Here is a 14,784-nt window from a genome sequence, read left to right as displayed (position 1 = left end):
AAAAAAAAAAAAAAAAAAAAAAGAAACTTCTAAAAATGTCATCAAAAAGATGTTTGTCCAGGCTTGCTCCTGCTGGCTCTATATATGGGGAAAGAAGAAGTTGACACAGTTATCTGTTGTCACCATACTGCTAATAGTAAAACTGATTTACTTCTTTGATCTAAATATTTTATGTACTTAAGATTCTCAAGACGTTATGAGTCTTTTTAAAAATATTAACAGTCTATGCTACCAAGAAATATTCCAGACAGAGGTAAAAGTTAAAAATTAGTCAAATCCATTCCTCTCCATTTGCACTAGTCCTGGAGTGAGTAAGCTGAGAAAGACCATTTCATCTGTTACTGGACCACCTCTTTATCACTTGGTCAAGGAAACAAGAGAAAACTCCATGTCTGCCACCAAGATGGAAAAAGAATGCAAATTCTTAAAATGAGTTAAAAACTCATTTACGGCACCAAATTTTGTATGTAAAGAGTAAAAAACGTGATCTATGCCTTATCTTGGCTAACAAGCGAAACAGAAAATTATTTATGAGGAAAGCTAACATCGTCATATGCCTTTTTGTGGCCACTCCATAGATAAATTTCTTTCTTTTATAAAAATGTCAAATAGCTTAATATTTTTAAAGTACTAACTCACATACTTAAAATTTCCCACAAATGTCTCGTGACTAATTCTATACCCCGCCTCCCCACCTTGTAAAACCAGCCTCTATCGAATTAATCCCACTTGGCTATAAACAGATATTCCAGAAGAAATGTGTTAGAATTCTGCTTTTTGGTGAAGAGGAGAGAAAGTACCATTCTAGTGCTGTTAGCTGACCAAAGCAACCTGGGCTCGAAAGCAGGAAAATCAGAGGGAGGCCTTGACAGGATGGAGGGAGGATCGATGGCAGCTATTGATCACACCAGCCCTGTTCTTTCTTACCCACATCTATCAAGCAGCGCAGAGTTTGCACCTGTGTAATACACACCCACCATCTCCTGTGACGGACTCCATAAAATTGTCGTGAGCTTAGACTACACACTCATTCCCCATGCAAACTTTTCTTTGTTTATTGGCAGCACATTATTTTTCCTAATAAAGGAGCATGCATTTATGAACTTTCATGAAACTTCTAAAGGGGTGTTTCTCTAACTTTTTCGTGCCTAGATAAAAGAGCAACTTTCTAGCTAGGTAGGCAAGGTAAGGGGATGGTTTTTTTGGTTTTGTTTTGTTTTGTTTTGTTTTTTGTACTCAGAAACAATAGCATAAAGTAAAAAAAAATTAGATTTTAATTCTTCCTTCAAAGCAAATATTACAAGGATTCTGTTGAGTCCTGCAGCTGACAAGTATTCCTTTTCTTACAGAAGAAAATTCTGGTATAAGCTAATGTTCAACTTTATAGGAGAAAAAAAAAATTGTGACCCTGTGTATTGCCGCTATAGCTAAGCTTTAACAAAGCAAATTCATTCTTACTCTTGAGAGTTTAAATTTTATATGAAAATTTCTTTGGGAGATGGAAGGCAAGAAATCACTTGAAATGCTATGTTACAATCAAGACCCTCCTTAATAGACAGAGACAATCTCCTCCACAAAGTTTCCCAATTGTTTGCTCCTCTCACTCCAGGAAGCCTGGCAGGGATCACAGATGTTCCTTAACCATTCAAATCATCTACGTTGTATCAACGTACACACGATCCACAAGACACACGGGCCAAAATCACCTCTGTACGAGCTTAAAGACTCACAAAATTTCATTAAACAACCACAATTCTCACAAAACTAACATGATTTGGCTGCTGCTATGATCAGCTCACCCAGAACTTTCCTAAATTTGCACTTAATATGCACCTAAATTTTTTCTTACTTTAAAATAAACTACTCTACCAGCACAGCCTACTGAATTAAAATTTAGTCTTTCCATTGGGGAAAATAAAGGTAGAAGGGCAGATGACAAAATGCCATACAGGAAAAAATTAAGTAACTTATAAAACCTTTTCTTTAAGACTTGTGTCAAAAACAAGCCATCTAGTACTGAGTATGAAGTTTGCTAAAAATGGCAAGAATGCTCGGGGCTGGGCTCTGCTGTCAACAACTTGCCATGAGACTCTGAGTAGGTCACCTTCTGCACTGGGTCTCAAAGTTCCTAATCTGTACAAAGTTCATTCTCCTTGAGGGTGGGGAGCAGTGGGGTGGGAAATAATTTTAAGAATGCTTATGGCACTAAATAAAATGCTCTGCATGAGAAAAAATGTGGTATTATCTCTAACTCCTGGCCTCAAGCAATCCTCCCACCTTGGCCTCCCAAAGTCCTGGGATTACAGGTGTGAGCCACTGCCTAAAAATATGGTATTATCGATAAAGTTCTAACTCTACTCCTACTAATCACTACTCTTCCTCCTCCTAGTTATGTAGCTGATACGTTGACTGAATGTCTTTGTCCATGATTTGAACATGTGAAGCTTGTTAAAAATAAAAAATAACTTAAAAAAAACTTAGAAATAAAAATTCATAAAACAACATCCAAATATTTATCAAAGAATATTTTAATGTTTTCAGGTATACTTAGAAAATATTTTCAGAATAATGTGTCAGCTTTGTAAGTCATGAGTCAAGAAGGAGCTGCCCACTGAAGACATCTCAGGTAGAGTCATAACTGTCAGAAAAAATAGGTGTCATTAGCTTCGCTCACGCAGAACTATTTCACAGTGTGATGGTTGTGAAAGACACTCAGTTGTTTCCCCTTTACCTACCTTTGATGGGTCATCTTCCGACCATTCATGGTCCTGCCTGGCAAGATCCGCCTTATTTGCCCAAACTCTTTGAGCAAAGGTGCTCCCTAAAAATAACCAAACCATCTTTTCCTTTTACGCAATGCTTGGCAATACCAACCTACGCATATTTTAAAATTATCATTTCAAATACAGTTTAAGTTGGTCCAAGAGGGGCTAATCACAATTCTCCCAAACTAGCATGACATTCTGTTTAGTGTTATGTAGAAACAAGAAAAACAAAGTGGGAAAAGTTCTCTAGCCCAAATTTCTAGAACAATATAGCCATCTAATACTCTCAAAAAAAAAAGTCAATGACTTCTACCTTAAATAGAAAACCAGCAACATAAAACAATTACCGAGTTTGGAAAGCTAAATTAAAACAAGTTCCTTTTCCCACTCTGTATCATGTAGGAATCATTTAAATATATAAATTCAGTATTTAGTAGTCTAAGATTAATTAAGGAATCTGTTTTCTGTCTACAAAATCCATTTATAAAACACAAGCAAACTTGTACGAATATAGAAATTATTTTCCTGCTACCATCGTCTCCACTACCTCTTCCAGAATTAGTTGATACAGTGGACAGTGCTTGCAAATCCTTCAGGAACACAAGCTCACTGCAAATGGAGGACTTCTCTTTTTTCTAAAGCAAAATTGTGCTATTTCATAGGACACTAATACTGAAAGCTAAGTCATGTGTGACCTTCCAACATACTGTATTTTCTCCGCCCGAAACCTGCTTTCACCCACATGCTACCAGCGAGTAACACCAAAGCTAGATTCGCTGCTTCTTCCATAAACACTAAAATTCTCAGTATCCTAACCACAGACTGCTTTGCCCCCAAGAGTTTGCAAAAGATATTTAAAATATGCAGAGAAATTTTGTTTATACCTAGATTGATCTTATCAGGGGAAAAAAAGATAAAGTATCTTGAATTTTATAAAGAAAGTAGATCTGAGACAGAATAAATGTTACGATTGTCCAATGCCACAAAAAATGGTTTAAATTTTGCCAGAGTTGAAGGTTTTAGTGGTTGACTCATTCCTTTTCCTTCCTTCAACAATTCTTAAGGGCTTAACACATAAATGCTCTTACCCCCAATCAATTACACCACTTATTTTGGGAGGAACCGTTTTTTATTTTGTTTTTAATTGAACCCAGAAATATGGAACATTTCTTCTATGGAAAAAAAAACATTCAATCTGTTTATAAAGGTCCGTAGTTTTTATGGATTCTCTTTTAGGTTCAGAAGCTGATTAAGTAGTTTTATCTAAGAAATCTCTCATGAATTTTTTCCCCAAAATAAAGGGCTAATTCATTTTTACATTCATTGCTACACAAAACAAAACAAGGACATGTCACCATTCTTACAGAGCTATCAGAATGCAACATTTTTGGAAGATTGTGTTTGTAGTTCATAAGTTGGGAAAGAATTCCAGGCCAGATATAGCTTTTAATGCCAACTGCTTTGCTTTGGGACTATCAACAGGAGGTCAAGGTGAATTCAAACACAGTGAGGCCAAAGATTCATTGCCCTCACATGAAGGAGAGAACAAGAGTGAGAATGAGATGGGGAGGGAGTGAGGAGGAAAGAAAGACAGGGACAGAGAGAGGAAGAAAGAGAGGGAGCGAGGGAAGAGGGGGATGGGGGAGGAGCAGAGAGAAAAAGAAAGCTTCTCACTTTGAATAAAGTCTCTCTTCACCCTTCCTATAACTGCTGCTTCTGAAAATCTACTCCTCTACTAGACCTAATCAACTTCTCGTTTTAATTTAACTTGTGGAAACTGAAGCCACATACTCTTAAGCTTCTCTAGCAGGACACCATCAGAGGCACACAGGAGTCAAAGGATCCAACAGTATAGGATTTAAATCTTACCTCCATTCTGCACCAAAGAGAAAACAATGGTGCTATGAATCAGGAGGCCCACTGGGGTAGCTTCCCTTATTCTCCAGTGCTACTAGAGGAGCTCAATTTGACCAACAAAAATTGCTGTGATGAGTAGAACCACTGAGTTTGACCTGGTCCTCAGTAGGAAAAGAACACACTCATTGTGTCCTTTACAGAAGACACCGCTGCCCTTCAGTGACTAAAGTTCTCAAATCCTATGGCTGGGACCCAGTGAAAATACATTCACTGCCTATACATTCCTCTGGTTTCGGTCAAGACAACTGCTGTGTTTTAGGACATGGAAAAGCACAACCCTCCATTCCGGGATAATGTCTAATCAACATTTGAGCCATCATGGAGGTTGTTCTTATAATAATTTTCCAATGAAATGCTAGATTTCTGGGAGCTATCATTTGCTATTTCCTTTCTTTAGACTTTTAGATAAAAACACTTGTTAAACAGCAGGTGTGGGAGAAAGGAAGAAACGTTGGATCAAAAGCGTGCTGCATAGGAGAAACAACAACATTTCATCATCAACTTTAAGAAGACGTCAGTCCTCTGTGGCAGGTCTAAGTAATAGCATGCCTTCAGGCTTCCTAGAAGATGTGCTCTAGAGACCTGGGTCATCCAAATGGCTTTCAATAACTATTCTGCATTTTGGTGGTAAGCAAAATTATTGGCAATTAAATATTGTTTATCCCAGCCCATGTACTGAATTTTAGATATCTGGATAGACCACCATTTGTAATTATTGTTGGAACTTCATTTCAGTAGCATTTCCACTTCGCTGGTTATATCTATTACTCAGTGTTGCCCGAATCTTTGGATGAAAAATACAAGCCCCAATCATAGCATTGCCCTCTTCAGAAAATGCAATCTTGTGTAATGACACAGTTTCCAGGCATTGACTACCTCAGTACAGTGGGGATTACCTGCACTGTGGTCATCTTCCTACAATTACTACATACTCCGTGACAGCTCCAATTTGATTTCCCATTAACATGCTTTTACATTTATGTTACTTTGTCAAGGAACAACAGCACGGCTCTGTGACTTAATGAAAATCATTGGCATTCATTAACTGGTATATAAAACAAAACAGGAAAATGATATCAAATTTCTCCTTATGATCTGAAAAGTTACTATATTCACTACTTTACATGCTATTCCTATTTATGTCTTCTTTCTCTGCACTAACATCTAGGCACTTCCTATGCAGGACAGTTTGAGTCATACACAAGTCCCATCCACTGCCAAGTTTCTATTTTCAAAATGCAAATTTGAATTACTTAACCATTTCACCTAGAACCAGCAGAATAGAGCTGTTAAGGATGACATCAAACAGATGACAATGAAGAGGACGACTCCAAGTCTACGGCAAAAACCCAATATAAATATGCAACAGTATGTGTCAGAGACTGGAGTGTTATTTCTGGTTTGATTACAGCTTCATCATGCGATCAAGACAAGAAGCAATCTCCATTTGATTCTGTTTCCATCTTATAATCAAAAGAAAATATGTCTGCCTCACAAGAAAGCTGGGAATAAATCAAAGTTTCTTGGTGAAGTTCCATGTGTGGCTGCAGCATATTAACTGTGTATCCTTGGACAAGCAATTATCACTCTGCTAATTCAGAGCTGCAACATTTTAACAAGCTTATATGCCAGGCGATCCACTATTGATTCATACAAAGTTACAACTGCCTGGTGAGTTGCATCTGTGAGCAAATTCATTACCAGACACGTTGGGTTTATAATTACACAGGTGGAAAGAATCCAAGTTATTGGTCAAACCTACCCGAAGCAAATGTTGGGGTAAGAGAGAGAGAGGAAAAAAATTTTTACCTTAAAAAAAGAATTTATAAAGAATGAAGAAACACAACACATATTAAGTGTTTTCAATAAGACTAGGGGAAAGAAAGCTAAAATATTTGGTTATGTCCAGCAATTTCTATTTTCAACAAATGACTGGCCCTTTTCTTTTAAATGGTCAATATTTTTATTCTAAAAGGAAGAAATGAAATAAAGATAATGCAATCTATGTGTGTTTTTGGTATTCCTACAGGTATGTGTTCTGTCACAGTGATTTGCTATCAGAGTTTCTTCAATGCCTGATGGTAATTTCCATTGTTGGAATTATTGTTGTCAGAGTCTGATTTCATCAAGGCTTTACATCCCATAATCCTAACAGCATCACCAACACTTCGGGGAGGGAATGTCCTCTGTGGAGAGGAAACTATATTAAGAGTTGCCAACCATGTCTAGGTTTCTAAGGTAAAACTTTTCAATATCATGTGTAAAAATTTAGAGAACATGTTTTCAATTTATTACCTCGTCACAATAAAAATGTTTAGCATTGTAAAAACATACTGTAAAAATATGCAAGACATTTTAGGGGAGAAAGTACACACACAGAGATGCACACACTCACTTCTACAACCAAATTTTTTCAAAGAAGTGATTAGAATGAGTTGGATCTGCAAAATCAGAAAGTCCTCTAATACAAAAGAAAATTAATCACAAGTGACCACTCCTTTCTTCTTGAAGCCCAGCCTAGTCCTGCAGAAGCATCGGCAAAGTGTCTTTGGGGATTTTTCATTAAAAATCCAATATGCAAAAATATTTGAGGTGATGGGTATGTTAATTAGCTAATTCAATCATTCCACATTGTATTAAAAAATCATAATACCACTTTGTACCCCATGAATATATACAACTGTAATTTGTCAAATATAATTTTAAAAATTCAACATGCAGAATGGTCTCAAGAACTTCACATGTTCAGAATTATTTCAGAAAAACAGACTTGATCTTAGTGAAGAAAGATCTTTTTTTAAGTGTTTACTAAGTACAAGACATGACAGGGCCATGAGTGAGCAAAGAACCTACCCTAGTCTAGCAGGAAGGTAAGACAGAGAGACAATTAAAATATAAATGCAAGTTAAATGTTATAAGAGCGAGAAACGCAATAGTGTTTCACCAGATGATGGGTTAGTCGAAGTCAGGGGATCAGAAAAGGTTTATAGAGAAGGTAGAGTTTGAGGTAGTAGAAAGCTAAAAAAATACTTATACATGTGGTACTTACTCTGCCTAAGACTGTTTTGATATTTGATCTTTATTACATATCAACTCGTTAACTGTCTCATCAATCCTACAAAAAAGGAACTATTCCTATCCCCACTTTAGCAGGAGGAAACTAAGACACATAGGAGATAAATAACTTACCCAAAATCAAACAACTGATAGTTTGTGGAGATGTGAGGTGAGTCCAGGCACTCTGACTCACTCAACCGGGTTAAGGTTAAGGTCTCTTAACCACCATGATAAACTGCCTTGAAGGACAGATAAGCTTTCTACAGATGAAAATGGAGAAGTGCACAGTGTTTTTATCAAAGAGAACAAACAGGAAATGCCCAGTCGAGATTATCAGAAAACCTCAGTGATACTTAAGAGGAAGGTAAGGACCCTATCTGGAGTGAGGAAGATGAATATGAACCTATAAAGATTGCCTGGTCGGGGAAAATATCTGTATTTAGATGGCAGAAAGCAGAAAAGACAATTTGATGTGCAAAAGTAAAGCACACAAGCCTATTGCATTATAAAAAGTTTCATAACTCACCTTTCAGCAGTAGAAAAATAAATATGCTAAACTATCACTGAAATTTCCATTCTATTAAATGAGACATGGCCAATTTCCAGGCACCATCCATGATAGCAAACTCTCTGCCACTGGGACCCATCACATAATTAAAGACTAGAATGCAGAAATCACTGTAATCATATTGTCAATATTTTTTTCTTTTGTTACTATGTGCATATTGTAGAGACCAGTTTTTCAAAGTGTATCTCCTAATGGATTGTACAAGGTTTAGCCATAAAACCCCAAGTTCATGATGCTGCTATGAAGGTGGCAGATAATAGTTAAGCTTCTTGAATGTAAAGGTTGACTGAATGCAGACACTGGGCAGAGGTTTTTTTCCCCCTTTTAATATATCCTGCCACATGCAGCAAACATTATCGGAAACATGTATTATTCATTCTCATCCATAGTCTAATATGCTTTTAGAGGCTGCTGTGCATTTGCATTGTTATTTATTTGCACTTAACGGGTGGTCCTTTCAAAAGCCCCGGTTGCAGCATCCTAACATATGACTTTATATGAATCACCTGCTCTTTTAGTCAATAAAGTAAGTCAACCACAACCAGCTCAGGAAATGCAAGCTATGGAGATCATTTCTGAACCATTTCTCTCTTCCACAGACCCAGGAAACTAAGATGTCCTATCACCGCAACTAATTTAGAACTCTTGTAGCAGAATTCAAAATAAAGCACAAAGAAAAAACTCAGAGCAGCTGAGATATTTTTGCTACTTATTAATGGACCAGACAGGCTGTGATAGGCTTAGGGCCACGACAGACTCACTGGATGTGGCCACACTGAACAAAGACAGGCCCACCTACTCCAGGAATAGCTGCGATTTACTTCCGGTAATTTCTATCTCCAAATATAAAGGACTTGTTCACACTTTTTACGACCACCTAAAATTCTTACATATTGACACTTTAATGTATCATTTTTTTTCCTAGCACCAACAACAAATTTAGTATTTCAAGTCCTAAAGCTATTTCATATTGTAATGATTTTCAATGAAAATCATTCTAAAATTTTTTATACATGCCCTTGATATATTCAACAAATAATTTGCTTCTTTGTGCGTGTCGTGCTCAGCACAGATAGGGGTTTGGTAAATGTTTGCCAGTTAATGAAAGAATGTATCCAATCCATAGGTGAACAGTTGGTGCCCTGTCATCTTCAGGACTCCACTGCAATGCTGGCTGCAAACAACGCACTGTAACATTCAATGGCATTTGTCATCTGGCCTCTCCTTACGAATTCAAATTATCTCCCCAAATTTCTAAACCCAATGTTCCACTCCAAACTGTCCACGCTCACATTCCCCTCCACACTTCTTCCTTCTTCAAATTTGAGCCTCTTAGCTACCTAATGAGGCAAGGTTGAGAGTCCCAGAATTCTGTGAGATTTCAAAACATAACTAAGGGTATTTCTTCCCACCCATGGAACTCCTAGAGAAGAAAGACTATGTCTTTCATCCCCAGACTTGCCACGCAGTAAAAACTCAACACGTATCTTTTCAATTTATGAATGAATGCGAATGAATTCTAATGGAAGCAACTAGAATTCAATACCAATTGCCCCTTACTCATACTAAGACTTGAAACGGTCACTCCAACCTCTCTTATTTGCAATATTACAATGTGCCGAACAGTAGGGAAATGTGTGTATATAGAAATCATCTGAGGAGCTTTGTTAAAAAATGCACATTGGGGAGCGTCATCTCTTTCCAGAAATTAATTAGCAGCCCAGAGTGGGTCCTACAAATCTATTTTTTACCAAGTTGACCAGGTAAAGATGAAACAAATAGTACAGGGACCACGGGTTGAGAAATACAGACACATGGAGTTTGCAGTGACTTTTACATCATCTGTAAAACCTCAAACACATAAAAATCCCCCAAAATAAGTGTGACTGTTGGTGGTTGCAAAGCTAAAAACAAAAATGGCAGAAAACCTAGCCAGGTGAGGGTGTACAGCTCAGTGAAATGTCATCAACTGTGGAGATATGCTGCCTTCGAGTTGTCTTTGCCACCAGAGCCACAATCGAATTAGAATTATCGGGACTTATTCTCCCTACTAGAAATTCCCCACCACCCCCATCAACCCCGCTCTCGTTAGTGCCATAGTTTAGCCCTAGGGGTCAAGATACAAGGAGCTCATATGGCAAAGAGAGGCTCCTGACCAAAGAGCAGTTTTATCAATTTTTGAGAAGGCCCCACACCAACACCAGGCCGTGGGCGGTCTCTTGTTACCCCAGCCACTTCTGTCTTTGGTGGGGGAAACACAGGACAGGCGCCACTTGGCTCTGTAAGCTCCCTTCTTACATAATGTGAGGCTTCGATTGTTGTTGCAGGTTTACAGCCTGCCCTGTGAGACAATGCTGTTTTCAGAAGCATCCATTTTATGTAATTAGAGTTCACGTTTCAGAAAACAGGTTTTTCTCTTTTAGTTCAAATGGGACTTTGATGGCTTGCCAATAAGTTTTGAATTTATACTCTGTGGAAAAAAAGCATACGGGATGAGCAGACCATGCTCACGTTCAGTTGTGAACCACGGGGCAAGGAGTCAGCCTCGGCAAACCCAACCTCGCCCAGAGAGAGGAAAAGAGGGAGGGGAGGTTGTTAATAGCATTCAGTGGAATATCTGCAGTAAAGGACACAGTTTAGCTCACAACACACAGTAGGTAATGAGTACATTTTCGTTTACCTTTCTTTACCTAAAGCCATTTTTTCTCAGCTCTGTTCAAGTGTCAGGGAGAGTAACCCTGGATTTCAAGATTAAGTAACAGAGGTGGGATTAATCACTGTATTCAAAACTGGCAAACAAACAGGTATCGATTCAATTATAGTAAAAAATAACCACTTTCCTTAACATTTAAACTCTAGGTTAGAACTTGCAATATCCATTATATAATCTGTAGATTCTAAGAGCAAGTGAATGTTACTGAATCTTACAATGATAAAAGCGGCTGCTTCACACTGGTAAAAGATGAACGCCAACCCAGGAATACCAAGTGACTGAATCCAGTACACAGAGGAACGTTTCAGAGAACAATCAAAAGGGAAAACATTAAAACACATTAAAAATGTGTTTAAAGTCCCAAGAGAGACCCCATTTAAAGTAACCTCGGGAAAGACAAAGACTTTCCCAACTCTAGTTCTGTCTTACTTGCTTTAGGTTAAATTGGGAGGTTGTGGCAAAGGGCCACGCACCCCATTCTCTTTCACCCAGCACACCTGTTTGGTATTCGATAACAGTTGTCAGATTGAAATAGCAGTGAACCTTTCCCTAGGAATATTTTTTTCCATCCACAGCTACAAAATCATAGATTCAAACACAAAGCGAAGGAAAGAATTACCAGACATCCTTCCTTAAACTTAGCATAAAATTCGGGCCAGAAGTCAGCCACCACTATTTTTCGCTATAGGATTAGAGAAAGCAAGTCAAGAAAACTAGATTGCCCTAATCCAGGAGCAATTTTCTGGGAATTAGGGAGCGTCTAGAGAATGTGGCATTGCATTCCAAGCCACACCATCATCGTGTGGGTACTCACCCTGCAGACCAAGCGCTGAACACCATCACGACATGTGAAACTTAAAATCAGGCACCAATGCAACACCTCAGGGGAGTCCCTCCTGGAATATTAAAGCTATACAATAATACCCAAGTCGCTCTGCCTTAGAAAAGGAGCTAACGCTACTTATCGTACGTGATTTTTTTAACTTGAATCTTTAAGCAATTTCTGTTCAACTTGGGCTTGAGTCTTACCATAGCCACTAACTGGCTGCTTAGGTTAAATATGCCACTTTTAACTCCCAGAATCAGTTATTTCATTTGTAATATAAAGGACTAAAACTGTATCCCTTAGCTCTATAAATTTTAGTGTTTATACAAATATACAATAATGTATATGTTTAATTAGGCTCGAGCACTCCAAGTCATTTATTTCAGAAACGACACAGACGTCCAGCCATTGTGCCGTATGTAGAGTACCCAATGGGAAACAGGGTCAACTCCAGTCGCCAATAGATCTTTCCAGCCTAGATCACAGGAAAACTATGCCTCCAAAAAGGGTCAAAGGTAACAGAGCAAATGCTAGCCTGTGGACTGAATTCTAACAGTGTGGCTTAAACAATTTTAACAAGTAAACTACAACAGAAAGTCAACCTATTTTGCAAAAGTTAAAGTAGAAAAGAAATAGGCAGGCTCCCAAATCCTTCCTAATGAGGATTTCTGGGCTCTCCCTGCAATGTCCTTCAAACTTTTTGTACTATCTGAGATAAAGGCAAAGGTAGAAGGTGCTATAAAGTGGGGTGCAGGAAGGCAAGCATAGGAAGTCATGCAGATACCAGATAAATGAGGAACAAGTGAAACCTCAGATGTCAATAATAGAACATCTCAAATCTTCTGATCAGTAGACCAAGTGTCCTACCCTATGCACTCAACCCATGTTTCCTGCATGTATCTGGAATTCTCTGTCTAGAAACCTATTGTGGTCTGAAGGACATTGCTAAATGGAATATATGGCAACAGCATGAACCTTAAGCAATCATTAAGTTGCAACAGATATGTCTCAGGAGAGGTGTATTGTCTTAATAAGAAAGTCAGATGCAAACATATTGTCAACTTCAAACAGAAGGTGGAAGTGAAAGAGATGTATTTAACATGAGAAAATTTACCCGACTTACCCCGTGAAGCTTCTGAGTGTCCCACCATTCACACCACAACCAACCTTACACTCCCACAACTTCCTACCCTGTGACACTGTCAAGAGTGGGGGGGTTACAAATTACAACATTTCCTGATTGACACCAGGCATCCAATGTGGGACAAGCGATTTCAAAATATGTAGCAGCCTCAGATTGGCACAAGTACCACAGATTCTATGTGACTCTCGGATCTTAAGGAAAAAACAGACTAAAGCTTGGAAGGTAATAGTAAGCTATGACTCACAAGTCTGTTTTAATGGGGAAAATCCTAGTGAACCTATTATAGTATTAAGTGGGTAGATTACTATGTCATTAACGTGAGATGGAAGGACCTAAAATAGATTAAATTGAACCAAAGGGAAGGAGAGTCTGTGTTAGAACAGTATCTCCTAGCTCTTGTGACCCTCAGCTGTCTTTCACATCTCTGTGCCTCCAAGATTTCTTCTATAAAATAAGGGGATTATGCCACTTCATCTCTAAAATTCCATATTTCTAAAACACTAATACAATAAATACCAATATAGAAAAATTCGCATGTCCAAAACAGTTTACATGTTTGGAATAATGGGTCCAAAAATATAAATAAAATGTTGCTGGTTAGAATAAATTATCATGTAGCATGAAGAAAAAAAATCAAAGTTATGCCTTCAGTCATTTGTCAAAACAGCAGAGGAAGAAGCAGAGGGTGAACTAAAGTTACCTAAGACCACCCATAAAAGAAGGACCATCTACCAAGATAAAAATCAGCATCAGAGCCTCCTTATTCCTTTGGTATCAACTAAAGTAGCCTGTCCAGCGTGGAATTTACTGAAGGAAGAATATCCAACATCATTGGTGCTTTAAGATTTACTCTCTCCATTTTTATATTGGGCCTCTTTTTTCCATTTAAACCTAAAATGTCTTAGGATCAGTACCAAGCATGGTATATAGTAAAATTTCAGTATGCTAGATGATGTGATTCATAGTTTGTGATGACTCAAACATGTGATTTGCAATTCTTATCGAATTAAAATCTAAGAAATAAATGTGGTTATTCAAAAATTTCATTGAATACTGCATTACATACTGAAGATCCATTGCAAATTACATGTTTTCATCAACTTACCTCACTTTACTTATTCACAGACTTATTCTGTTTATCACATAGCCTTGAAAGTAACAGAACTGCACTTCCAAAAAAAACTGTGCTAAAATCTGAACCCTCATGTAAGTCAGGTGAAACGGTCACCCTTTACTTGGAATCAGTGAAACTTAATTGCCATAGGTGATCATAATAGATCCATAGGGTGCCCCCCAAACCCAGTGTACATGCGTACCCCTGTATCACTGCAGTCATGCAGCCTGCATGGAAAGGAAAAGGCATTTTTTAAATGAACGCAAAAGATGGATTACAATTATGTTAGCAGATATTTGTTTCTACAATTACACATAAATGAGAACTGATAAAAAGAAAAAAGAACTTGCTTGTGAGTCTTTTACAAATTATACTCATTTGTCATAATTAGCACTCATTTGCATACAAGATGCTAAAGTTTACCTAGTTTGTTCTCTTTTATGAAAAAATAATTTTCCCTTATGGACCCAGTCCAGTTAAAAATACCAATGCAAATGCAAAATACCAGTACAAATGAAGGTTTGCAATTTGAACACATCATAAAATAATCACGTGCAAATTCTACTTATAATGTTCTTCTAAGATACCTATGTACATCTTCTGCATAATACAAATAAAAACACTAGATATAGTAATTAACGTTGAAGGATTTTTCTGTTCCATTAAGCCTCCTGAATGTA

Source organism: Propithecus coquereli, unplaced genomic scaffold (assembly GCF_000956105.1).
Source record: "Propithecus coquereli isolate 6110/MARCELLA unplaced genomic scaffold, Pcoq_1.0 Scaffold100, whole genome shotgun sequence".
Classification (NCBI taxonomy): Eukaryota; Metazoa; Chordata; class Mammalia; order Primates; family Indriidae; genus Propithecus; species Propithecus coquereli.
The sequence above is the reverse complement of the archived record's forward strand: the minus strand, read 5'-3'. Positions refer to the sequence as shown.